We start from the raw sequence: 26,390 nt of genomic DNA on the forward strand, positions 1-26,390 counted from the left end.
TTCATGACATTAAAGCTGTAAATACCCCATTCTCAGACCTGCCTAATAATACAAAAAAATCGTAGAATTACGAATTTTTTGCTCGGGTTACAAAGCTGTAAATGCGTATACTTAGTTTATCTTACTGAAAAGAAAAGTTCGACTCCAGATAATCTATTTATTTTGAGGACATTTGGAGCATTTGCTTTATCAAGCTGAAAGACATATTATTAATTTGTGGAGCTATTTATGTGACATTAAAAAACAATCTGTACTACCATAAACTGACAAAGCCGTTTTTCCCTTTATTTTCGGTCTGGAAACTGAATATACTTTAAATACTGATCCAATAAAAAAAAAACCAACTTGTCAAAAGTATAACTACAGACTTTATTCCTTTTAATAAATTTCTACATCCGAGTCACAACATACACATTCAAATCATCACATTCACAACAACAAAGTAGTCAATCAGAGCCATTAAAACCCATAGAGTTGGATTTTTTACCAGGTTTCTATAGCGTGAAAAGGCCAATAGCAGTATGTACTACCCTTTGGATAGGACGCTATTCTATCGCAACGTGCTTTCCGCCAGATCCAAAAGACCCGGCTACCCAAGCACTATTGGGTGGACAGAGGGGCCGGAAATAATAAATTCTCGACTATACTCGGGCTCGATCTTGGTCTCTTTGTGTTTGACGCGAATGCTCTACCCCCTCTTCCACGACAAACTAAGTGTCAAATATAACTCCTCACGGAAATATGTCTCCAGATGATAACGCAATGTCTAATCCACTTGGCCATTTCAACCCCCCCCCCCCCCCCGTTCCTGGCCATCCTTAATAAAATTACTTTTATTGCATCAAGAAAATAAATTAGGTACACCATTCCGCTTTATGGGGCGTCGTCGCCTCGGCATCTCAAGAAGAAATAGATAATCCATCAAACAAATGCCTCGTGTCAGGAGGAATGACCCATGTTGTCCAAAGTGAGCCAATTGAGGGTTGATAATCTTGCCCAAAGGAAAAAGAGGTCCCTAGCCAACAGCAACACTTAAAATGTAGAACGAGACATGACGCCTTTTAGGCGATATTGCAATTTTTTTCGGACAGAGACAACGCTGCTAACGGCCAGGTACTCATTTTAAACCAGAGTTCGTTTAGAGAATGTGAGTAAAGAGTCTTTTCCAAGAACTCAACTATGCACCGAGTGACGCTCGAACCCAGGACCTTCCAATCCGAAAGCGAGTGTCCAAAGTGAGCAAATTAAAGGTTGGTAATCTTGACCAAAGGAAAAATAAGAACAACAAAACAACGGAAGTACTTGAAGTCTGGCTCGAACCCATGACATTCCGGATCACAGTGCAATCAATATCTTATCGACTCGGCCACCTCGACCCCCCGACATCCGAACGTTCGTGGAGCCAGATTCTAAAAGACCCCTGCTTGTTGTAAGATTCGTAGCCCAACGCCCCCCCCCCCCCCCCCCCCAAAGGAAGTCGACAAACGTTTACGTTAAGAATTAACGCCCATAGGTCGTTCATAGGACGATCAATACGGCAATTATCGCATAACATGTGAGGTTGTCATACTATTAGTGCGGCATGATCAGAGATGAAAGCGAAATTACACATGGCAGACTAAAAAAAAAGTTAACAATTATTAATTGCAGACACGATCGAAGTAGAAAAAAAAACAAACAACAACAACAACAACAAACCCCCCCCCCCCCAAAAAAAAAAAAAGAGCAGAATTGAACTTTTATATAGCGCAATATTCACTAAATGTGCTCAGAGCTGTTTACAAGAGGTCCATAGCCGACAGCAAAACTAAACAGGCGATATTGCAATTTTTTTTTCGGACAGAGACAACGTGGTAACGACCAGGTACTCATTTTAAACCTGAGTACGGTGAGAGAAGATGAGTAAAGAGTCTTTTCCAAGGACTCAACTATGCGCCGAGTGAGGCTCGAACCCAGGACCTTCCCATCCGAAAGCGAGTGTTATACCACATGCACAAGACCACATAGCCACAACAAAGATTACATTTTCCTTCCGGCAACAATTTTAGATTTTTACAAAACATGGTAAACATTTTCATAAAGCTTTTTTTTTGTAACAACTCAAATAATTTCACGAACAAATTGTCTAAAATAAATGATATATTATAAACAAGAACTGTAAGATAATGATGATGAGCGTTGTCAAAGAGGTTTTTTACGAGATTATTTAACTTCAAGAATCTTCAAGTTTTTACACGTTTCATAAATTATTTATGCATGCTTTTTGCCACCTCCATTCATTTTATATTAAGAAATAGTCATGTTAATAAACGCTAGGACTGAATATGAAGAACATCCTTTCATTCTAATTGTAATCTGTTGATATAATCTTAACTTGAGCAATTTGAGCATTTATATAGCGCAAAATTCTCTAAACTTGCTCAAAAGAGGCCCCTAGCCAACAGTAACATTTAACATGTGAGACGAGACATGAAGATAGGCGATATTACATTTTTTTTACCCGACAGAGAAAAAGCTGTTTATGACCAGGTACTCATTTTACACCCCAGTACGGTGATTGAATGTGAGTAAAAGGTCTCTTCCAACGACTCAACCATGCACCGCTCAGAGCGAGACTCGAACCCTGGACCTTTCGGTCCAAAGGCGAGTGTCATACAACAACAACCGCATAGCCGTGCCTTACTCTCTTCAACTAATTGCAACATTATAATGGCTGTCAGTTCTCCATTGCCCAAAAAAAAAAAAAAAATCCCAAGAGAAATTTTTGGTTTGCTATAAGATCAACTGAATATGGGCCATGTATCCGATGCCCGAATGATTCATTGTGAATGACTAGATTAAGTTATATATTATAACAAGACAACATTGACGTAAAGTGGGTCAATTCGATATGAATTAACCTCCTCTTGGCTAAGTTCTGTTCAACTCTAACTTGCAAGCATTTTTTTAATTCGTGACCCACCACCGTCTCAAAGCACTATTATAATATTATGTCGGATCGGTTTAGATTTAAATATTGGATGTATAGTAATAAAATGCAAGACATTGGTTAAGTTTATGTGGTTTGTTGACTAAAATAACAGTAAAATAACTTCGATTCAATTCACAAAAACAGATGAAATTGACATTTCGGGTTTCCCCTTGAAAAACAAAACGCGATGAATGAACACTTAAGACGACTGAGAGAAGAGAGGATGGCGTCATTACGCTTGAAATAAATAATGAGGAAAAGCTTTGGACAGCAAACAAAACAATAAATGTCAAGGTCTCACAATTAATTTATTCAAATGATAAAAAAAAACAACTCTATCCAAGATGAAAATTTACAGAATCATGATTTTGCGACAATTGAAAACACAATCGAAGTTTAAGAACAAATGTACCTGAAGGAAACATTATAATGAAATGGAAAGACGAAGAAAAATGAAATGCCAGACCACATCAAAGAAATTCAGATGTCATGATTTAACGAGGCTGCAATGAAGCATGGAGGTTAGAACAATTCATGACATCCAACCTCTGGTAAAATGAAGTACAAAGGTGCGTGGGGGGAGGGGGGGGGAGGTTAATAGGAAACAATGAGTGTTATGAAATATTGTTTGTTTGTTTTTTCTTTAGTCAATGTCAGATGCAAAAATAAGACTAAATAACTAAGTAGTTTGATAATGAATAAATTAAAAATTAGATAATGAATAAGATAATAAATATCAACACATAATATAGAGAAATCGGATAACATCCAATTGTTGTGCAATGTTTCCAACGTACAGCCTTTCAATTCAGGCCTAGAGTAGATAGCTAACAAATAATTGCTAATTGCAATTTTGTTGTCATTCGTCGCCGGAAATCAAAACTATTGTAAACCTACAATTAGACAAATAAGGTGTATGCGGCTATAACGATGTCTAATTATTATGCACTCTCTTCGCACTTTGTGATAAAATAAATATAGTCTAGGTTGTTTTGTATTCACTTTGATCGATAAGGAGTTGAACATGCGTCAGAAATAATATCCTGAACAATAATGAACAAAAATTAATATAACAGCTTCGAAAGAGAACAAAATAACGAAAAAAGCAACGTTTCGGACCCAAAACCCTTCTTCAGCCTATAACAAGATTTTTAAAAATTAATTGCTTTTGTTATTGGCTAAAGACGTGTTCCGTGTTTGGTGTTTTGTTGTCTTTCGAAGCGGTTATATTCATCTTTATTCATTCCTTTTAACAGTCCACAGCTCCTCTAGCACTGCTGTGTATCACTTTGACTTTGAAGAATATCATTTGTTGATAGTTGTCATGTAGTATGATATTTAATTTTAGTTGCGTTAAAATAACCGGATTTACGAGGAACTATGGGAACGCAACACGGGCTCAGATATTTATCAATACAAAACAAAACAAACATATTGGCCTTAAGCCTTCATCAAGGGACGAAATTAAATTAAAGCACATACACGTATTTAAATAAGTAAACAAATAAATAAGTGCATGAATAAATAAATGTTAAATGTTGCTCTTGGCCAGGGACCCCTTGTAAAGCGCTTTGAGCACGTTTAGTGGATATTGCGCTATATAAAAGCTCAAGTTTTAAAAATAATATTATGCCCTAGTTAAATTAACAATACATGTTTAGTTGCATGTTTAATATTTTATGGCGTTAAAATTCAGATTTGTATTATTAACGGTCGGTCGCATTTGAACGAGTCATTTATTTCAATGAATTCATAGTAGATTTACGTAATTTTACATTATCATGTCAGGACTTTTCATACACATGTGCGTGTTCTTCCACCTGGAGCATAAATTACTTAAAAACACATCGACAGTTTTAATATATGACGACTAACGACGTGGGATCCACATGTGATGATAAAGTAGCCCACGGAGCTGAAGTTTATCCCGGTTTCTATAGCATGAAACGGACAATAGCAATTGCTTGCTATCCTTTGGATAAGACGCTAGTCTATCCCATAGTACTTTCCGCCAAATCGAACAGATTCAGCTACCCATTTATTCACTGCCATTGTCGCGCTCCTACTTCATTGAAGTTCCTTTGTCGTTAACCAAAACATTATTCGGCATAGACAATTCGATCCTCGGGGAGGACGTTCAAGAGAAAAATTACAACCTGCAACCCGATAACACGTGTCGACCAGTATTCTGTCGTACTTTTGAAAAACATATGTTTACAATTTTGGCTAGAAAACTCGTCCTTCAAATATCAATCGATCAAAAGGACCCTCATCTTGTCAAAAACAAACCTCTCAAACCCGGTACTTCGCGAAGTATTTTTGACAAGACGGTGGATAATTTAATCAATCGATATTTGATAGACAAAATTTCTGGCCAAACTTTTTAAAAAAACGTGTTTATCCAGAGTATGGTCGGCAGTATTGAGCTTTTGCTACCAGATTACATTCGCCGCAAAAAAAAAAAAGTCTTGTGATTCTCATTGTTTTCCCTAGAGTGGCCCAGGTTTGGGCCTGATGAATGATGTTGTTAGATTGTTTTCCAGCTCTCCCGACTTTATCTTATCGGGAATATCCAGATATTTGTTCTTATTTCCCATTTCCTTAATTTACAATATTTCTTGATTTTGACTAGTTTTTTTTTTTCGTTTTTTTTTTCGTAATAGTGGAGAAATTATTTGCGGGGAAATAATGGCGATTACGAAAGGAAATCATCTATTTAAATTATTGTACTACTTACTGTTGTGGGACTTAACATAGATCTCGACAAATCTTTTGAGCTGTCAGTCGTCAAAATCGGTTCTGTAATAAATTATATAGGTGCGCGCAAATGAATCTGGCAATAGGGCAGCCAGATTACGATTCCCAAATTATATAAAGTGACCGATCATGATTCCCGAGCAGATTTGATCTATAATCCTTTGGGTCAACGGGTTATAAAATTACTCTTAATTTAAGAAATGTTTGCAAGTATCTCGTAGAGCAATCTGTAGAAAATGGTTTACTAATTTTTAGGTTTATCAGTAATTCTGTGCTCATTAGAAAAAAAACCATTAACATGGGCTTTACAGAAGAATTTTGACCTCCAACAATAATTTGTTAAACAATAGATAAAAAAAATAAAACTAATTAAAAAAAACAACAAAAAACAAAAACAAAAGAAAAGCAACAAAAACAAAAACAACACTATCACCACCACCACCACCGACACCATTTTACAATCACCATCGTATTATCAGCACATCTTTTATCACATCCAAGATTCGTTTTTAAAAGTTTATAAACCGATCGATATTTTAAGGAGTGTAATCCTTGTATTTATTATATAATGTTTTCATCTCCGTCTAGTTATTTACACCCGGCTTTCAATCCTTCTAAACTGCCATAACAATTCTTAATTCTTCACAATTTACGATTTTTCAATTTACATAAGACTGAAACTCGAGCTGTTTGCACATTCATCCTTGGCAATTTTTTTTTTGGATCACACTAACCATTTTCTATACTTGTTTAATCTCAATTTTAAGTAGGTTGTCTGACATATTATATGGGAAAATAAGATGGAATAGGTGTCTCAAGGCCATTCCATGATGTAGAGACACCCCAAAGTAATTATAAATAAATAGTTATCATGGGTTCTTCCGTATCATTGGAAATAGATCTGAAGTATAAGCAAGTCTTTCATAAGTAGAGATAACCCAAAGTAATTATAAAATAAATAGTTATGTTGGGGTTTTCCGCTTTATTGGAAATAAATTTGCAGAATAAGCAAGACTTTCATGAATCCCTTTAATGCTTTACACGCGTACTTCGAATATACTCTAACATTATTATATCCTGGGAGGTGGGGGACGGAGTTGCCGAGTGGTTAGGGTATTGCACTGTGATCCGGAAGGTCCCGGGTTCGAGCCCCGCTTCACTTTCGTTTTTTTCTTCTGGGGCAAGATTATACCCCCCCCCCCCCCCTCATAAAAAAGTTGCTCACTTTGGAAAACATGAGTGATTTCTGTTGGCATCAGACATCTTGTTTGATACGTTATCTATATTCCTTCATGGCATGCCTAGGCGACGGTTTCATGAGAGACCGTTAGATATCATTAGATCGAATGATACCGTCGCGGAAGGGCGAGAGAAAAAAAAATTATATCCTACCAATACTGTTTTTATCAGAAAAAGAAAACATGTGCTCAAAATTTTGGACAGAAAACCCGTCATTCAAACTCACTCACTCACTCACTCAATCCTCTCCGGGCCTGCTGGCACTTGAGGCGATGCAAGGGATCTCCACTTGGTCATATCAGCTGATGTTCTTGGCGCTACCTCGAGGGAGGGACCACATTGCTTAGGTCCCTCTCCACGGTACGTCTCTTTGGAGCGGCCTCGTTTTCTTTTTCCTTCTGGTGTCCATCGTAGAGCTTTCTTTATCTATCTTTCTTCAGATCTGCGAAAGATATGCCCCAATCATTGCCATCTTCACGAAAGTCCCTGGTGACTTGACAGTTATTGGCAAAATTAGGGGCCATTTTAAACAATCGATGTTTGAAGGATGAGTTTTCTGGCCAAAATTTTAAATACATGTTTTTTTTTTCAGAGTACGGCAGAATAGAGCTACCATCTTATCAAAGGAATAAAAAGAAGGAATGACATTTTATAAAGGTGGCCGTTTTTTCAGAGCATTATCCACTAAATGTGATCAAAGCGCTTTACACGAGGACTCAAGCCATCAGCAACAAAGGAACTATTCTAATTTTAATTTCTTTTTCGCTGCTATTTCTCTCTTGGTAATGTCTGGCTAGAGATATAAACATCACCTTGGACGGGTTTCTATTTTGTGTATTATCTCTTGACAAATTAACTCCGAAAAGACACTCTGTATATTAATTTAGCCAGAAAACTGGTCCTTCAAATATCTATCGATTTAAATGACCCTCATCCAGGCAAAAACTCTCGCAAGGTTCCAGAATTGAGAGATTTTGCCAAGATAGGGTCAATTAAATCGACCAATATTCGAAGGACGTTTTCTGTTAATATATTTTAATACACGTTTTCCAGAGAACGCCAGTGAGTTGGTTACTCAATCAATCTGCCCAGTCTATAACATTATCTATCACAGTCTTGGTCTTGATTATAGATACATAATATGCTTTGGGTTTTTGTTTTTGTTGTTGTTTTTTTTTGTAGCTTGTCGATCGAAAAATGATTGGGTGTCAGAACCTGTCAATACAAAAATACAATATACAAAGAAATGATGGATGCATTGTTTTTTGTAAGGCAGATAGAAAACCTCGCCCCCCCCCCTTTCCCCTACTCCAATTAAAAACAAACCGAGAAAGAAAAAAAAACAAAAAAAAAAAACAAAAAAAAACAACGATAAACAAAATGAATAAAACTGCAGACAACAGAAATAATAAAATGTTCTTATACAAGAAGGTTGTAATTTTGTATGTCGGTGTTTTGGCTTTTTGTTTTTTGTAGACCACCTTTTTAGAATTATTGTTCCAATGTAGGTTGCCCTCACCATATTGTTTCTTCACTGTGTTGGACACATCTAAGGGACTCAATCGATCACAAACGTATTGCCCTTATATATATATATATATATATATATATATATATATATATATATATATATATATATATATATATTATATATATATATTATATATATATATATATATTATATATATATATATATATATATATATATATATATATATATATATATATATATATATATATATATATATATATATATATGTCATAGAATCCAAGTTCTCGTACGATCAGAATATCGCGTGTTGTAACAAGAATTCTTCGAAAAAAGGAAGAAAAAACAAAGTAGCCAAATCTAATAAAGCAATCACCTTCTTCCCATTCATTTCCATTGTATCTTTCTCTGTCATTATTCGATCCGTCCTTTATTCCCCCCTTTATTTTTAGAGGCACCACGATAAAGGAAAATCTAGCCCGAGGACATCTATCACTTTTATTCGACCTTCGGGATAATTTCGCCTACCATAAACTCCCCCACCCCTTCCCACTCTTCCACCCTTGGATGACCCCCATCATCTTTTTGGTTCATCTCGTCCTCCCACACCTACTCCTGATTTGATACCCCCCCCCACCCCGCCGGTCTTCCAAACGGTTAAGAAAGGCGTATGCGCAAACGCTATTTTGTGGCGTCTATTGTCGCACGGTTATGTGCCTTGACTTGTGACAAAGCCGAGCGATGTTGAGCATGGCTATTGTCGAATGGGTGAAAACAATCATAAGTCTCTGGCCTCAGCGTTTTGTCCGTGGGTAAGGCACTTCACCTTACTTGATTCAGGTATGAAGAAGTTCACGACGATAGCTAGTGATTTATAATGTAAGCAAGAAAATTCGTAAAAACATAAAGGGCATTACCTATAGATAGACTGGATATTTGATTTCACATGGTCTGCTGAGAAAGTGCTTGACACTGTGAGGCGACATTCCAGAAAATGGAATCGTGCTATCCGGATTTCATCTAAGGCCGGGTCTGATCAGCGTGATTGCTGTCTCTGATAAAACGATATAATCTCATCAGATTATAAGTTAGAATAAGGTCGACTCCCAGTCCTTAAAAAATCAGGCATGAAAAAACAGAGAATCAAAAATCATTAAATTAAACAGTTCTGAAAGACGTGTACTAATTCATTGGTCCGATAACACAAATTGTTATATCTAGTGGAAAAACCGACGCAAAATATTGTCCATTACAACAATGTTAAAACATGTCCATAATTGCGTTCAGTTATCAGACCTGTTAATATGTGCACGTTGGTTCTAATCTAGTCAAAATATTTCATTTCAGACAAAGCCGTATTAAGATGTGGTAGTTTGTATTACTTATTTACCGTCGTCTTTACATTTTTTAAAATAATCTCAGAAATGGAATAACTACTCAAAACTGATAAGATCAGGCATATAAAAAATGAAGCATTATTAATGTGATCAAATCTTCCGATTTGTTGAAATTGAAAGTTGTTGAATTATCGACTTGCATGGGTTAATGAGATTGTTGAGAAAACAATTTCCAATTTCGAAGTTTGTTCAAGACAATCTAATCAAAAGTTGTAATGGAATAAATTATACACGAAATGAAATAATTTGATCTTCGCCAATGGTACCATAATCGATCTCCAGGGATCTTGGGCCATGTTTTGTTTTTGTTATGTTGCCTGTATAAACAAATTTCACAGAGAGACTTAATTTCAATTCAAGTGATATCTTTTTGAAGTTTAAAAAAGCAATGTCGATAATGAATAGGTCTGTAAAGTAGAAAAGACTTAAATCTATCTTCGCAAACACAAATACAACCCATGACAAAGTGTTAAGTCTTAGACTTTCAAAGTTATAACGCTTTCGAGGTCAAGTTTATATAGGTTTAAGTAACGATAAACGAACAATAGTCATTATATAATACCCTTTTAAATAGGACGTTGGTCTACCACAACGTACATATCGCCAGACCTATAATATAGAGGTACCCAATGATGGACAGGGTTGGGGGGGGGGGGGATCAGAAAAAAGATCAACATTGCTCTATCTCTTGATTTGCGTCGAGTTTAACCATTTGACTTTGCGAAATCCCAGGTTTGGGAGATTTTGCAAATATGAGGGTAATTTAAATCGATCGATATTTTAAGGAGAGTTTTCTGACCAAATTGTTAAATACATGATCTTCCAGAATACGGCAGTTAATTGGTTAGATAACACTAGCTTAAACAGTTCAAATAGAACGTCCAATAATTCAACGCATTCTATAATATCTTAATCGTAGTTTTTATAGAGAATATTGCCCACTAATTGCGTATAAACCACGAGCGCTTGATTCAAGCCAACAAGAACACTTAACATTAAGGTTGAGGCATAACGCCTGTACGGTGCAATTATAGATTTTTCTTCTGACATGGACAATATATACAACGCTGTTACTGGTCAGGTACTCATTTTACACATCATTACAGTGAAAAAATGTGAAATAAAAGCTCTTTTCTAGGACTCAATTTTGAGCCGCTCGCTACCGGACTCAACCCTGGATCTTCCGGATCATAAGCCGGCTTTCAAACCGCTAGACAACAAAGCCAATCCATTTCGAACTTTATCTGTGATAAGATTCTACTGGTACCCGAACCAGCGGCTTGTATCGGTCCACTAGATTGTGTTGATTAATACAATACAGCATATTATTTTATTATAAGACCAACGACTTCGAAGTCAAGTGGGAGCATCGTTGTGGATGGAGGTTGGACATATCTTGTTGTGGAAGACTCTTCCTGCAGTATCTCTCATTCGGTTTAAACATGAGGTCCAGTCCGAAGTATCTCCCGAAGTAAATCAACAAAGGCTAAAATTATTCAACAAACACCCAAAAGCTGATTGGGTGGTTAACATCCATTAGGTCCATAGTGTTGCAGTTCATCCTGGTTTTGTAGCATTGGGGTGAGGGAGAAGGGGTGGGGGTAACGAGCAGTTTCAATCTTTGAATAGAACGCCAGTCTCTAGCTATGTAGTTCTATCAAATATGACACAGCCAGATATCCAATCAATGTTGGACACTCAGAGAGGTCAACGCCCATCCTTTCTTGTCTCCCAGCTCAAACCGGATTCGAAACCAGTTTGTTCGATCGTGGGTCTTGTTTTCTACCAATTGAGCAAAAAGAACTCGGCTTAATAGATCACTACAAAAGCCAAATATGTTAAATATTGCTACAGGACGGCATCATGTTAGGATCGATATGTACATATTTGTATCGCAGGTCTGAGAACCCAAATTCTTATGGGCTCATTGTTAAAATGAAAGTTCTCTCAAACCAACCTAAAACATCATCCATTTCCAATAATTTTGTTTTCGGTTATCATAATATCTGCAATTTCGTGCACGTCAGTCGGGATGGTTTAGGTGCCAAGATATTAAATCTAAGGTCAAAAATATTCTGATGGGCCACGTTTTAATGTTGTATTGAGTTAAGCTTAATAGGAGGAGAATAAATGCAATATATTAAACTGACAGAAACAAAATAAATCACAATTCTAGTGATTAATACCCATCTTTTGGAACTGGTTTATCCTGGAGGAAAACCGTTAGGAGGCGCTTGGTCACTTATGTGCGATATTGATTTTACTTTCGATATCATTATTTTGGTGGACCAATCAGACATATATAGAGAGAATATAATGATATTGAACATAATGCTTTTCATCGAAAAAGAGTTGACCAAAATGCCCGGATGTCGACATCGTCGTGTCATGGAAATTGCCTTGTCACAGGGCGCGACCAGTCCATCGTATTCTGGTCTTCAACGAATCGTCTTCCTCCTCACAAATTACTTGAGAACCAGCACGGATCGAACAATATTATCCATATTTTTATCAATACGCCCCTCGCAGAGGAAACTTAGTATCTCCTGCAATGTGAATATATTATTAGAATATCCTTTTCACTGAACTCACCACCGAGCACATTATTAACTAACCTGTTCTCGTCCCTGTTATTATTCGATAATTTTCTCAATAATGCCGAGCCAATATTATCAAATTTATGTAAATCATACTTGCACCGAAATGGCTTGAACAGAACAGAACGGTATTAAACATGTTCAGATTATAAAGTCGACTCAAATCCAAGTAAACGCATTTGGTGCTCGATTCATTCAACCATCTTCTTGTGAGAATCTACAAGACGATATTCTTCCAAAGGAAAAATAACTTTAGCCCCTGATTTTATGAATACGTGAGTAGTACACTATGTTCTTAAATCTAATCGTAATCGAGTACTAAATTAAAAGACGATATTTCAATCGAAATATCATGTCCAAGCGACAGTTCATGTAATGGGAATCGTCCGAGAGACATGAAATCAACATATCGTATTATTATGTTGCTCGTTTGAACATTCTTATATGTATCAATATATATATATTATATATATATATATATATATATATATATATATATATATGTGTGTGTGTGTGTGTGTGTGTGTGTGTGTGTGTGTGTTCCATCAAAAGTAAAACATTTACAACTGTTATCAAACACAAAGTACTAAGCGTAAAGAAAAACCCTTTTATCCAATTATAGAAAAACTAGTAAACAAAATGACCATGAAATAGTATAGATTAAACGTTGAAAATATCGAAAACCTGTGAAACAACAAATTAAAATGAAAAATATTAACAAACATTATCACTCACAAGAAAAATAACATTATTTTCCAACACCAATCTGACCCCCGCCCCTTCCTTCCTTTCTCCCGAAAACATGAAGAAATTCAAATAAAAAACACGGTGTTATTGAAACTGAAAACAAAATGAATCCTGCAAAATGACATCCAACCGGGTTGTAAGAAGGCTTGAGAACATAATTGTCATGGCTATCCAGTACTTGACAACGTCCCGATTTCCAGCCTTCTTCTTTTGCCCAGCCCGGCGTACACCGACAAAACGTATTTTTCAATTTTGGCCAGAAATGGATTCGATTCTTGAAATATCAATAAATCGTCACCCTGACTTGCCAAAAAATGATTTAATTAGATATCCTTGCTATTTCAGATTTATCAATTTTGGCATGCTGTGTGTAATCTCAATGCATTGATATTTGAAGTAAAGAAGATTTCTGGTAAAATTGTAAAAATATTTTTTGTCGTTTTACATCAGCTCAGACGTCTCGAGAATTGGAATTGATTGGACAATCTTTCACTCGAGCCCACTTTTTAAACCCTTGGACCAACTAATGTCTTTTGGCTGCCCTGTTGTTGCAGACAGACGTGAGGATGACACCTCTATAGAATTGCAACTAGGTTACTGGTAACTATCGATAACAGGTTGTCTTGACCAGTCGAAACAATTATTATTTGTCTCAAGTAAAAGACAAACAAACAAAAACCTCCAAAAAACAAACAAAAGAAACGAAATAAACAAACACAAAAAAAAAACATCTGAATAAACCCCAAATCAATCAACCAACAACCACAACCCCCCCCCCCCCCCCGCCCCACTTTGCAATAAAAACAAGATGCCTCGGGCCCTTGCAAATTACAGACGATTTAATCTTAAGATCACAACATTTGAGGTGAGGATCAACAGGTTCTATCGTCAGATTTCTTCAAAGTGAGATTAATTGATAGAAAGTTTATATTTTAAAACAATTGTCTATAAACTTCAGTTACTCTTTTGTACACATATTTTAAGCTAATTCCGCGATTTGAACAAAGTTTTGAAAACAAAGCCATTAAAAATATTAATTGCAATCCATCAAAAAAAAAAAAATCTCAAAATCTCTCAAAAGTGGAAATAGAATCAGTTTATCCTAATCTCAAGAAAACCTTAACCTTACATTAATTATCTAAGTGTCAGGAGGCGCAAACGGATTGAACGCCCCCCCCCCCCCCCCCCCCCCCCCACTGTTCCGATACCTTGCTTTAGATTTTGCTCGCTGCCATGATTATAATATGCCAACATTGTTTTTATTCCCCTCTCCACCAGTCTGCGCCATGTTGTTTTTGGGCGTCTATTTCTCCTCTTCCCTCCTGGTGTCCACATCATTCGAACCTTAGATAACTTCTTCTTCTTCTTCTTCTTCTTCTTCTTCTTCTTCTTCTTCTTCTTCTTCTTCTTCTTCTTCTTCTTCTTCTTCTTCTTCTTTCAGCTTATCCCACATTTTGCAGGGTTGTCATAATGAAATCCACATCTCCATGCATCTCGGTTCAGAGCATCATCTTCCTCCAGGCCCAGTTCTTTCATAGTATAATCATTTACCTTATCCCACCATCTAGTCCTTTGGGCGTCCCTTTTTCCTCTTTCCCGCTAATTGTAAGTCCAATACTTTCCTTCCCACGTACTCCCTCTCTGGTCTCTTTACATCTCCCAACCATTTCAATCTATCTTCTTTCATCTTTATTGATACATTATTCACTCCAGTCAACCTTCGAATTCGTACATTTCTCACTTTATCTTTTTGAACCCTAGATAACAAGGTACATATTGAAAGAAAAAAATAGCTCCTTTCACTCTCTCACTCAATTCTAAGACATAAGTAGTCATGAAAAAAGTAGAAGGTACAACCCTTCTATCATCTGTCCATCGATTTCTTCCAGTTCTTTTACACTTTGAAAATGTTTCTGAATTCTAGAGCAAGAAAAAAATCATTACGCAAAGAACAAAGGCCATGACGCAAGGGTAAGCATTTTCAAATAAAATCGGATATCACATCTCTCTGCTTGTGTTCTTTGTCATAAAGAATCCAAATTAACCGACTTATTGGGTGAGGCAAAAAGAAAACAACAAATTTTTGTTTGACATGAGAAATATACCATTCCACCATTTTTCTGTTTTGAACCCATTTAAAATGTATTTTTAGTATAGTCCCGTGTCCTTTTAATAGTATTTGATCATCACTTGAAGCGATGAAGGTGACAGGTCCCGATAATAATAATAATAATAATAATAATATAATAATAATAATAATAATAATAATAATAATAATAATAATAATAATAATAATAATAATAATAAAAATAGTAATAATAATAATAATAATAATAATAATAATAATAATAATAATAATAATAATAATAATAATAATAAAATAATAATAATAATAATAATAATAATAATAATAATAATAATAATAATAATAATAATAATATAATAATAATAATAATAATAATAATAATAATAATAATAATAATATAAATGTTTACCCCGTGCCCCATTAGGTTTATCTGACCACTGCATGCTCTTGCTACTCCCCACCTACCGCCCTGTTTTTAAACGTGTAAAACCAGTAAAGAAAAGTGTACAGATCTGGAACGGAAGTGTGTGTGAAGATTTGCGTGGTTGTTTTGAATGCACTGACTGGAATTTTTTATCGAATCATGTGATAGTGTGGATGAGCTGAATGACTGTGTGAGTGAGTATTTAAAATTCTGTGAACAGCTAGTGTCTTGTAAAAAAGAAATAAAATATTATCCTAACAACAAGCCTTGGATAACAAAAGATCTAAAACTTTTATTGAACCAAAAGAAAACTCTCTATACTAGTGGAAACAAAAAAGATCTGAAAACAAAACAAAAAGAGATAAAGAGGGTAATATCTAGTTGTAGAGATAAGTACAAAAATAAAATTGAAAAATGCTTTTCTTCTGGGGATAACGGGACACGTGGCGGGGGCTTAAAACTGCTGTGAACTATAATCCAAAGCCCACGATTATATCAGAAGATATCGAAATTGAAACTTTAAATAAATTTTATTCACGTTTCGACACAGCAAACAAATTTGATATTGAAAATGAAAAACACAAATTAGACAGGGCTTTGGAAGATGAAATGACTATTGAGGTCAGTGAAGAGGAAACGAGATTCGTATTTTCGAAACTAAACGAGAGGAAGGCTGCTGGGCCGGATGATTGAAAGGAAAACTATTAAAGGAATGTGCCCACCAGCTTTCCCCATTTATACACATATTTTTAACTGGTCCCTCCAATGCGTTTCGATCCCTGAAATTTGGAAAACTTCAAAAATTATTCCCGTTCCAAAAAAAGAAAAGCTTGAAACTATGAACGATCTCAGACCTGTTGCACTGACTTCAATAGTCATGAAATCTTTAGAAAAACTTGTTCTTGTTAAAATTAGGAATCAGTTTATGCCATTGAGTGATAGTCATCAATTTGCTTACAAACCAGGACGTGGCGTAGAGGATGCCATTTTGCTGTTTACAAACAACATCTACAGGCATCTAGATCACGCTAGGAGCTATTGCAGATTGCTTTTTGCAGATTTTTCTTCAGCGTTCAATACAATGCAACCTCAGTTGGTTGTTCAAAAATTGACTAGTCTGAATTTAAACAAGTATATAATTGCTTGGGTGCTCGAATTTCTTACGGAGAGAGCACAATATGTTCAATTAGGACAAAACAAATCTTCCTGTATAACTACAAATACTGGTGCTCCTCAGGGTTGTGTATTGTCCCCTGTATTATTCACAATATACACGAATGACTGTAGAAGTCAAAACCTGAGTGTACCTTTAATAAAGTTTGCAGATGACACCGCTCTTCAAGGCCTCATAACAAATGGCAACGAAGTGGCTTATAGGCAAGAAATTGATAGATTTGTGTCTTGGTGTGATGCCCACCACCTAGAGCTTAACATAAGCAAGACAATGGAGCTAGTGATTGACTTTAGGAGAGTGAAGGAACCGATAGAACCGTTAAAATTAAAGGACCAATTCGTCCAGCGAGTTCCTCACTACAAATACCTTGGTGTAACGATTGATGACAGGCTCAAGTGGGATGAACACTTGAAAATAATTAGGCATAAGATGTGCAGACGTACATATTTTTTATCAAAACTCTCTCAGTTTAGAATAGATAAAACCCTCTGCACATTATTTTATAGAGCAGTCATCGAAAGTGTTTTGTCATTTTGTATAACAGCTTGGGGAGGCAATTGCTTAGCAGTGGAAAGGAACAAAATAAATTCAAATATTAAAAAATCCATTAAACGCTATATAAATGATGTTGACGATGTAGATCTTTTATACGAGAAATTTTGTATAAATAAAATAACAAAAATATTAAATGACCAGTATCATCCACTAAGACCATCAATTATTATGTCAGAAAGAAGTGGTCGCCCTTTCTCTATTTCAACGAAAACAGAGAGACACCGAAAATCTTTTCTGCCGTCCAGTATTAGGCTTTATAACAACAAGCAATAATCATTTTATATAATTATTTCTCATTTTTACTTTTAAAAAATATAAATATTAATTTATTAATTTATTTGTTTTGCAATCTTTTCAATTTTCAATTTATAGTGACAGTTTTAACTATTTTACAGTGTTTGAAATTATTCATATTATAAAGCGCAGCTCTGGTTATAGAGCTGCTCCTTTTTTATATATATACATCCTATTTCCATTGTATTTTTATCTTATGTGTAAATTATAACACGTCTGTACAAAAAATTTCCTTTTTGGGATGCAATAAAGTATTATTATTATTATTATTATTATTATTATTATTATTATTATTATTATTATTATTATTATTATTATTATTATTATTATTATTATTATTATTATTAATAATAATAAATTGATCATTGCAATTAAACCTTTAACCTGTAGGCGTGTTTTTATTTTTAAATACGTAAATATTCTGATTTACATTGTCCATAGTCATCACCACTCACTTAAACAATACTTTTAGATTTTATCTAATGAACGACAAAAGCATGCAAAAATACTGAGTGCGTTTGGGTACTAAGACTAAATAGGTTCTATATTTCTTCTTTATAAGTTGTGGGGGATGTTGATGAATTGCCCAAATGTTAGGGAAGGAAGATGTAATCAGAGAAAAAAAAAAAGGAAAACATCTCTTTGTCCGCCTCAAGGGATATTTTTCTCATAATCAGGGATTACCATAATACAGTCAGTGTTATGATTATGTGCTGAGTCCAATAACTGTCTAACTGTCAATCTCACAACATTGACATCCGGAAGTATAATGGATCAACACACAAAACTCTGTGTAACCATGAACTTTTATAGTCCGGGTAATACAGTTAAATGAGAATTACTCATAAACGTGGATGGCAAAAAAAAAAAAAAATAACAAAGACTTGAGTGATGTCAACTTCATTCTACTATAGTTGGCTCTAATGATGAGAAAAATAGGGTATGGAGAATGCCACCCTGTCAACAGTCAGTTGTGTGACCGCTCGCTGCCCTCTCTCTCCCGGCCAGGCGGAGGGTGTAGTGTCAATTGGATCCTGAGTTTGGCACTGACCCCGTGACTTTTTCTTCTCTTTTTTCTTCTGGCACTTCTCCATACCCTATTTTTCTCATCATCATCATTGATACAAGTGCCCGTTCCACACTTTTTTCTGTATAGTTGGCTCTATATATATTTATCAATCGATTCCTTGAGAAAGACTACGATATAAGAGTCTCTATAAACCGAGATTACTTAAAGTCACAGGTTAGAGAACTTTCGACAAGATGAGGGCCACTTTAATCGATTGGTATTTGAAGGACTAGTTTTCTGTCCAACATTTTTAAAGACGTGACTTTTTTTATTTGTAGACAACAACAATAGTTTCCAAGTTATTTATGGAAACCTCAAATACAATTTTAAGACATGGAATGCCTAGGAGACGGAATCTAATGGTGCCTTTGCGAAAAGGCTTAATAACGAAGATTGTGTTTGGTTAACTCTTAGGTCATTTTGTATCACAACTGAATCTTCGGTTAAAACAAAACCAGAAGAAAACGATGCCAAATAAACACAGTTCGTCCACATTTTGTTATTTGTGTTAACAGCGTCTGTCTGATGAAGTAAACTTGGAAAAGCGTCATTTTGACTTTGGTCAGGAAAATTAAACTCAGTTATACCAGTTGATTAAGGTGTCTCAATATGTCAAAAGAATGTGTTTTTCTAAAAAGTATCTGGGTCGTGTGACGTATTGACAAGTCGCCGTTGGTCATTTTAATGTATCAATTATGAATTATAAAAAATTCCTGTCAAATAATAGAAAAGTTGTTTGACAGTGTGCGGCAGCTGTTCTGTCTCAATTTCTGAGTCTTAATTGTTCCTGCATACAGGATACATTTATCAATTTTGATGATCTGTATACCCTGTCTGATTCAGTATTTGAAAAAAAATTCGGCTAAAAAAACCCCAACTTTTTAAACAAACATCCTTTTATAGCATAATATTTTTTGGATATTTTTACGATTTCGATATGATAATGTCTGATGCGAAAAGATTTTATCTGGAGCATGACATCAGATGCATGAAACAAGGGCACTAAAAGGCAAACAAAATTACACAACAAACATCGTTGATATCAACGTATAAATTGACAGCTGATGGTCGTTAGCAATATTGCCTGGCCTGGTCTTTTATAACTAGAAAATTGCTTTCCTCTTGCTAGATATATTGAATCCAAGCCAGGGAATCAAACGGGAAATCGTTTTAATAGAAATATGAACATTGTGTACGATCAGAAGTCGCTTGTCAGGAAATAAATTGGTACTTATACTCTTACAATTTTCGTCCATGCCTAATAGACATTTAGATAACCACGCCTCTCGGACAGACGTCAAAATATAAATAATGGCAGCGATTGGTGAACATAGCTTACTACACAGGTTTTACTATCGATGGTGTTTGTCTAACTAAAATACCCACTGTTCTACCTCTTGATCAATCGAGCCAACACTTACACGCTTATAATATGATCGAGAAAATCGTGTGATAACTCGTTACCAATTTCGCGGTATAAAAACATTAACAATGACCAGAGATAGAGAGAGAGAGAGAGAGAGAGAGAGAGAGAGAGAGAGAGAGAGAGAGAGAGAGGGAGAGAAAGAGGTCGATTTCATTCAAGATATTGTTTATAAACAACGAACTATGTTTGTCCGAGCATGTGTCAAGGTGTGTCACAAATTCCATGTTTGATTGGCCAAACATCTACTGGTTAATTCACATCCAAGTCAAGTGGGCAAATGTTTTGAGGTGTCTTAACAAGAACGCAACACCGGGAAAAGGAATATTCTTAACGGTTACTGACCACTGACCACGCTAAATATTGATTGACCTTTGTAATAAACTGGTCAATGAAAGCTGAAATAATCTAAAACGACCATTGACATGTCTTACATATATGTGCATGTACCCAAGAGAGAGAGAGAGAGAGAGAGAGAGAGAGAGAGAGAGAGAGAGAGAGAGAGAAGAGAGAGAAGAGAGAGAAGAGAGAGAGAGAGAGAGAGAGAGAGAGAGAGGGAGAGAGAGAGAGAGAGAGAGAAAGTAAAATTATATGAAAAACAAGTAGATGGGGCAGTAGAAGTATTAGTGTTATTATTATTAGTAGTAGTAGTGGTAGTAGTAGTAGTAGTAGTAGTAGTAGTAGTAGTAGTAGTAGTGGTAGTAGTAGTAGTAGTAGTAGAAGTAGTAGTAGTAGTAGTGCTACTACTACTACTACTACTACTACTACTACTACTACTACTACTACTACTACTACTACTACTACTACTACTGCTGCTGCTACTACTACTACTAAATAAGATTATAATAATATCGAATCGTATCATGTAAGACCTAATAGGTTCTAAAAACCTTTAATTGCTCCGTGTAACTCTTATGCATAGATACAATATATCAATTATAAAAATAGTATTCAATGATGTCAATTAATTGATACTATTGAGAATTAAATTTCAAATACATAAATGAGTGTCATATTCAATATTCGTAGTATAATTAACTCTATTTACATTCATTTGACATGTCCAACTTGTACATTTGACAGTTTCAATAATTGATAACAAAATAATATCCAATGCCTGTTGCATTATTCGTCAAAATCAAATATTATGTTGATAAGCTCTTTATCAATGGCGTTCTTACAATTATTAATTGAATTAGAATTTTTTGTCTCAAACTTTAGATTATTCCAAATTGTCACAGTCCTTAGAATTAGATTATTTTTCCTTTTATATATATATATATATATATATATATATATATATATATATATATATATATATATATATATATATATATATATATACATACTGGCATAACACATGGAGGCAAAAGTTACCACGATAATAAATTATACTATTGCTTCCTATTTGGACATTGATCTTTTGCTCGGGGCTTCGAATTTAAAAACGACAGCTTGAGTAAAAAAAATCCGCAAAAGGTGACTAATCTAATTCTTCTTCTAATCTTTGGGAAGAGTTAGTTTCAAGGGAGATAAAGCAGATAGATTCTCTCAGGTTAAAGTAAATGTTTAAAGGGATCAAAATACATTTCTCATTGATGTTAATCCTTTTCAAAACAATATTTTTTTCTTTTACTTACGGTGTGATCTGAATACATTGGGTTTTAATATGTGCGAAACGCCGAGTAAATTGATTTATTTATCGACTGAGTCGATCTATGCTCTGGTCAAATTTGTATCTGTATTCTGCCACACATTGACAAAACGCTGTTTTAACTTTCGGCCAACTTCTAATATCAGTCGATTAAAGTGAACCTCGACTAGTTGAATATAAACCTAAAACCTAAGACTTCCTTAAAGTCTGGGGCTTAAGACTTATAATAAATAATGATTATTAATGACGATGATGATGATGATGATGATAATAATAATAATACTGATGATGATGGTGATGATGATGATGATGATGATAATAATAATAATGATAATAATATTAATAATGATAATAGTAATAATAATAATAATAATAATCATAATAATAATAATAATAATAATAATAATAATAATAATAATATAATAATATAATAATAATAATAATAATATAATAATCATAATAATAATAATAATAATAATAATAATAATATAATATAAAAATAATAATAATAATAATAATAATAATAATAATAATAATAATAATAATAATAATAATAATAATAATAATAAAGATAGTAAAGATAGAAATTACCTTCATTCATACCCAAGGGGAAATATTTCTGTAAGGACTATTCAAATAAAAGGCTGGAATAATCAGGCGTTAGCCGCAGGACAGCGACCTACAATGAACTAGGGCGAGATATGAGTTGCTCAAGGTTGCACGACCGACGGGCAATGGAACTTGTTACCTCCTGAATAGGAAGTTAAGACGCTACCGCCCTGTTTCACAAGTTGGGATTCATTCTAAGCGATCAATATAGATAGGGATTAAAAAGGTTTTCTACCAAAGTATTGAAGGGCGTTTTGACGAATTACGGTAATGTTATTGATTCGAGTGAGTGTGAATCCGTCACGAGCTTAGGAAAGTTGTAGAGATCCTTGTCAATATGACCTACGCTAAAAGCCAAGTATAATCCCTGTTTATTAAGAGTGAAGGGGTTACAAATCACATTAGAGAGTTTACATTCGCATATATTTGTAGTTTGCTTATAAATTTTATTCTCCTTCTTTTTCTTCCGCTTGCGTTCCCCAGGATAGTTTAAATTCACCTCACGTACGTATTATGGTTTTAATATATTTTTTTTTGGAGTGAAAATGAAATCATCAAATAATGTTTAACATTATGTGAATCGCAGCCCCTGTATGTAAAAGTAATGTAGACATATTATATATAATAAAAGGTTTTAAAGCGGCAGAAAATAGTTTTAATTTTGTTTGATTAGCTCCCACGAAGTAAATATTGTAGGATGTAATAACTTATCACGATATACTTATTTCAGTAGCTATAATTATAACACAGCAAAGCTTTTATCTTTGTATGAACTCCTTTGGGATAGAATTTTGTTCCACTTGTTGAAGTATATCAATTATTGCCGTTTTTTTACTATTTTATTCATTATTTGAATCTTGTTTGCTTCGTTGATTGCCTATTTATAAAAGTAGTTTGTTTATTAGTGTGCTTTTAAGTAACATTCTCCTTCTTCTTCTTCTTCTTCTTCTTCTTCTTCTTCTTCTTCTTCTTCTTCTTCTTCTCCTTCTCCTTCTCCTCCTCCTCCTCCTCCTCCTCCTCCTCCTCCTCCTCCTCCTCCTCCTCCTCCTCCTCTTCCTCCTCCTTCTTCTTCTTCTACTTCTTCTTCTTCTTTTCTTCTTCTTCTTCTTCTTCTTCTTCTTCTTCTTCTTCTTCTTCTTCTTCTTCTTCTTCTTCTTCTTCTTCTTCTTCTTCTTCTTCTTCTCCTCCTTCATCTTCTCCTCCTCCTCCTATCCCTCCGCCTTCATCTTCTTAATATCAGACATTTAAAAACGTTTTGTACAGCGCAATTTCCACTAAACGTGCTCAAAGCACTTTACAAGGGTCCCTGACCAACAGCAACATTTAACATTTAAGACGGGAATGACACCTGTTAGATGATATTACAATTTCTTCGAAAAGAGACAACGCTGTTAATGGCCAGGTACTCATTTTACACCTGAGTACGGGGAGAGAATGTGGTAAAGGCCTTTTCCAAAGACTAAACTATGTGCCGCGCGAGGCTCGAATCCATGATCTTCCGATCAGAAAGTGAGTGTCATACTACAAGAGCACATAGCCGCACATTTGTTAACACGCAGGCACCACCCACTCCAAAATTTTGAACCACGAGAGACTTGTTTTAGAGTACGGCGGAGTTATCAGGTTATAGATAGTTCAAAGTTGACGTCACTCAGGTCTTTGTTATTGTTTTTTGCCATCCGCATTTATGAGTAATGCTCACTAAACTGTATTAACCAGACTATAAACGTTCATGTATACACACAGTTTTATGTGTTGGTCCGTTATACTTCCGGATGGCAATGTTATGAGCTTCTTAGCCAAGCGCATACTATCTATAGACTTGTTCTTTATATTCCATGCGGCACCATGCAAGTCGAAAACATTAGCAGTGGCAGGAGGGAGAATTTCTCTCTCTCTCTCTCTCTCTCTCTCTCTCTCTCTCTCTCTCTCTCTCTCTCTCTCATTCTCTCATTTACCAAGAAGCTAAACGTTGCTTGGTGAACAGTGATAACAAAATATGAATATTCATTATTCCCCGATGGCATCAATAACGAATTAATTAGAAAGAGTGTGCTGAATAGGGTAGGAGAGATAGCGGTAGAGAGGTAGAGAGAGAGAGAGAGAGAGAGAGAGAGAGAGAGAGAGAGAGAATGAGTGGGAGTGAGAGTGAGTGGGTGATAAAGATAGATAGATAGATAGATGGATAGATAGATAGATAGATTGATTGAGAAAGAATATGTTGCTGTGAAAGACAAACACAACCGCAAATAGCTGCTCTAATTTGGTTTATTTCGTATGGTCATTAACTATGTCAAAAGTAAAAATGGTCAAAATTTGATTATTTCATGTTAAGAAACATCCGCTTTGATATCTCTCGTCCTCAAAAGAAGCCTACTGAGAGTTCATCACTTTGACTATAAATAAACGTAATTATCGTTTAGCTTGTTGTATCCAGATGAAATGTTACGTTCTCTCGTCTCTCCTCTACGTGTCTGAAACATGGAGTCTAGACAAGCAATGCCAACACCGCCTGGACGCTTTTGAAATGTGGTGGCACAGAAAATTGCTATTAAATGGGAAATACATACAGATAGTGAAAACCATCAGAAAAAGGCAAATTAATGGGCTTTCTTAGCCATATATGTCGAGGAGGGCACATCGGAAGCCTCGTGGCCGTCAGAGGTTCCCGTTCCGGACCAGTTTGAGGCTGTCAACATTCCTACAAACTCAGGGTACTTGAGGGAGGCAGAGGACAGATCGTCGTGGAGACTTATTATAGGCAACGTGCATAATACATGCGCAGGCCACGGATAAGTAAAGATACCTTTTGCAAGAGGAAATTCACATATTTGAAAGATAATCTCTCTCTCTCTCTCTCTCTCTCTCTCTCTCTTTCTTTCTCTCTCTCTATCTCTCTGTATATATATATATATATATATATATATATATATATATATATATATATATATAATATATATATATATATATCTTGCGAGCGCGAGCGCTATTAACTCCTGTTTTAAAAATATCTTTAGACTTACTTGACTTAAAGCTATTCGCTGCCATTGTCGACCGACTTAGCGTATTCAGTGGCCATGTTTTCTGTGTGGAGGAATCGCCATTCCTGCCTGTTGATGCCATGTCTCTGATGTTGTTGAGGTCTATGGTTGATGTAAGCGGGGGATGATGTTTGGCAATATTTTGATCGAGATCGTTGTTGGGTGTTATTGGCAATGAGGTGCCTGGGCGTCATTTGTGTTTGGGTCTCAAATTGCACAAGAAAAAAATAAATATCAGGCGTGATTTTTAAAATCCTGTTATTTTCATGATATTTTCCTCGATGACTAACCAATGTCAACCGAGCAATCTGACCAATCTCAGAGTTTTTTCAATGTTGTTTATAGCATATTCATACTAAATCTTGTAATAAAAAGCTTTTGATCTGACTTTTACACAAAAATTTCTGATTTTTTCTTACAGTCTAATTCTTTTACTGACTTTATGAATCTATGTTTAAAAAAAAAAAAAAGCAAATACCATTTTTTATTTTATTGTATGAGCTTAGATATTTGTATTATATAGACATAATAGTTTGCATTCGGTAGATATGTTTCAATTAATGAATTCAGTCACGGTAACATTTTTGTTCATGATTCATTGAATGTTAATTTTGTAATTGATATGGGCCATTGATCTTTCAATAAAATATACAAGGTTCAAAGTTAAAAAGTATCTCTCTCTCTCTCTCTCTCTCTCTCTCCCTCTCTCTCTCTCTCTCTGTCGCTCTCTCTCTCTATCGCTCGATGTCTCTCTCCTTTCCTTGCGGTTCAAAACTCCTAGGAATTGTGTAACCAGTCTTCCGGACAATCCATAAGCAATGATTATGTTACACATATAATCATAAGGTGGCATAACTATTTTTA

The 26,390-nt window shown here is 35.2% G+C and overlaps 1 protein-coding gene across 3 annotated transcripts in view; it reads left to right on the forward strand.

Moving 5' to 3' along the window:
* LOC144967968 (small conductance calcium-activated potassium channel protein-like) overlaps positions 1–26,390 on the forward strand; it is a 137,754-nt gene that overhangs the window by 59,940 nt on the left and 51,424 nt on the right. Inside the window, exon 1 of one of the 3 annotated variants that reach the window (XM_078905795.1) lies at positions 22,964–22,989. The exons of the other annotated variants lie outside the window; for them this stretch is intronic. The gene's annotated coding sequence lies outside the window, so the exon portion shown is untranslated. Of the gene's footprint in view, positions 1–22,963; positions 22,990–26,390 lie in introns of those variants that run through there. 3 annotated transcript variants of the gene reach the window in all.

The sequence above is a fragment of the Berghia stephanieae genome, chromosome 3 (assembly GCF_034508935.2).
Source record: "Berghia stephanieae isolate SIO BIC M18660-M18661 chromosome 3, UCSD_Bste_1.3, whole genome shotgun sequence".
Taxonomy (NCBI): Eukaryota; Metazoa; Mollusca; class Gastropoda; order Nudibranchia; family Aeolidiidae; genus Berghia; species Berghia stephanieae.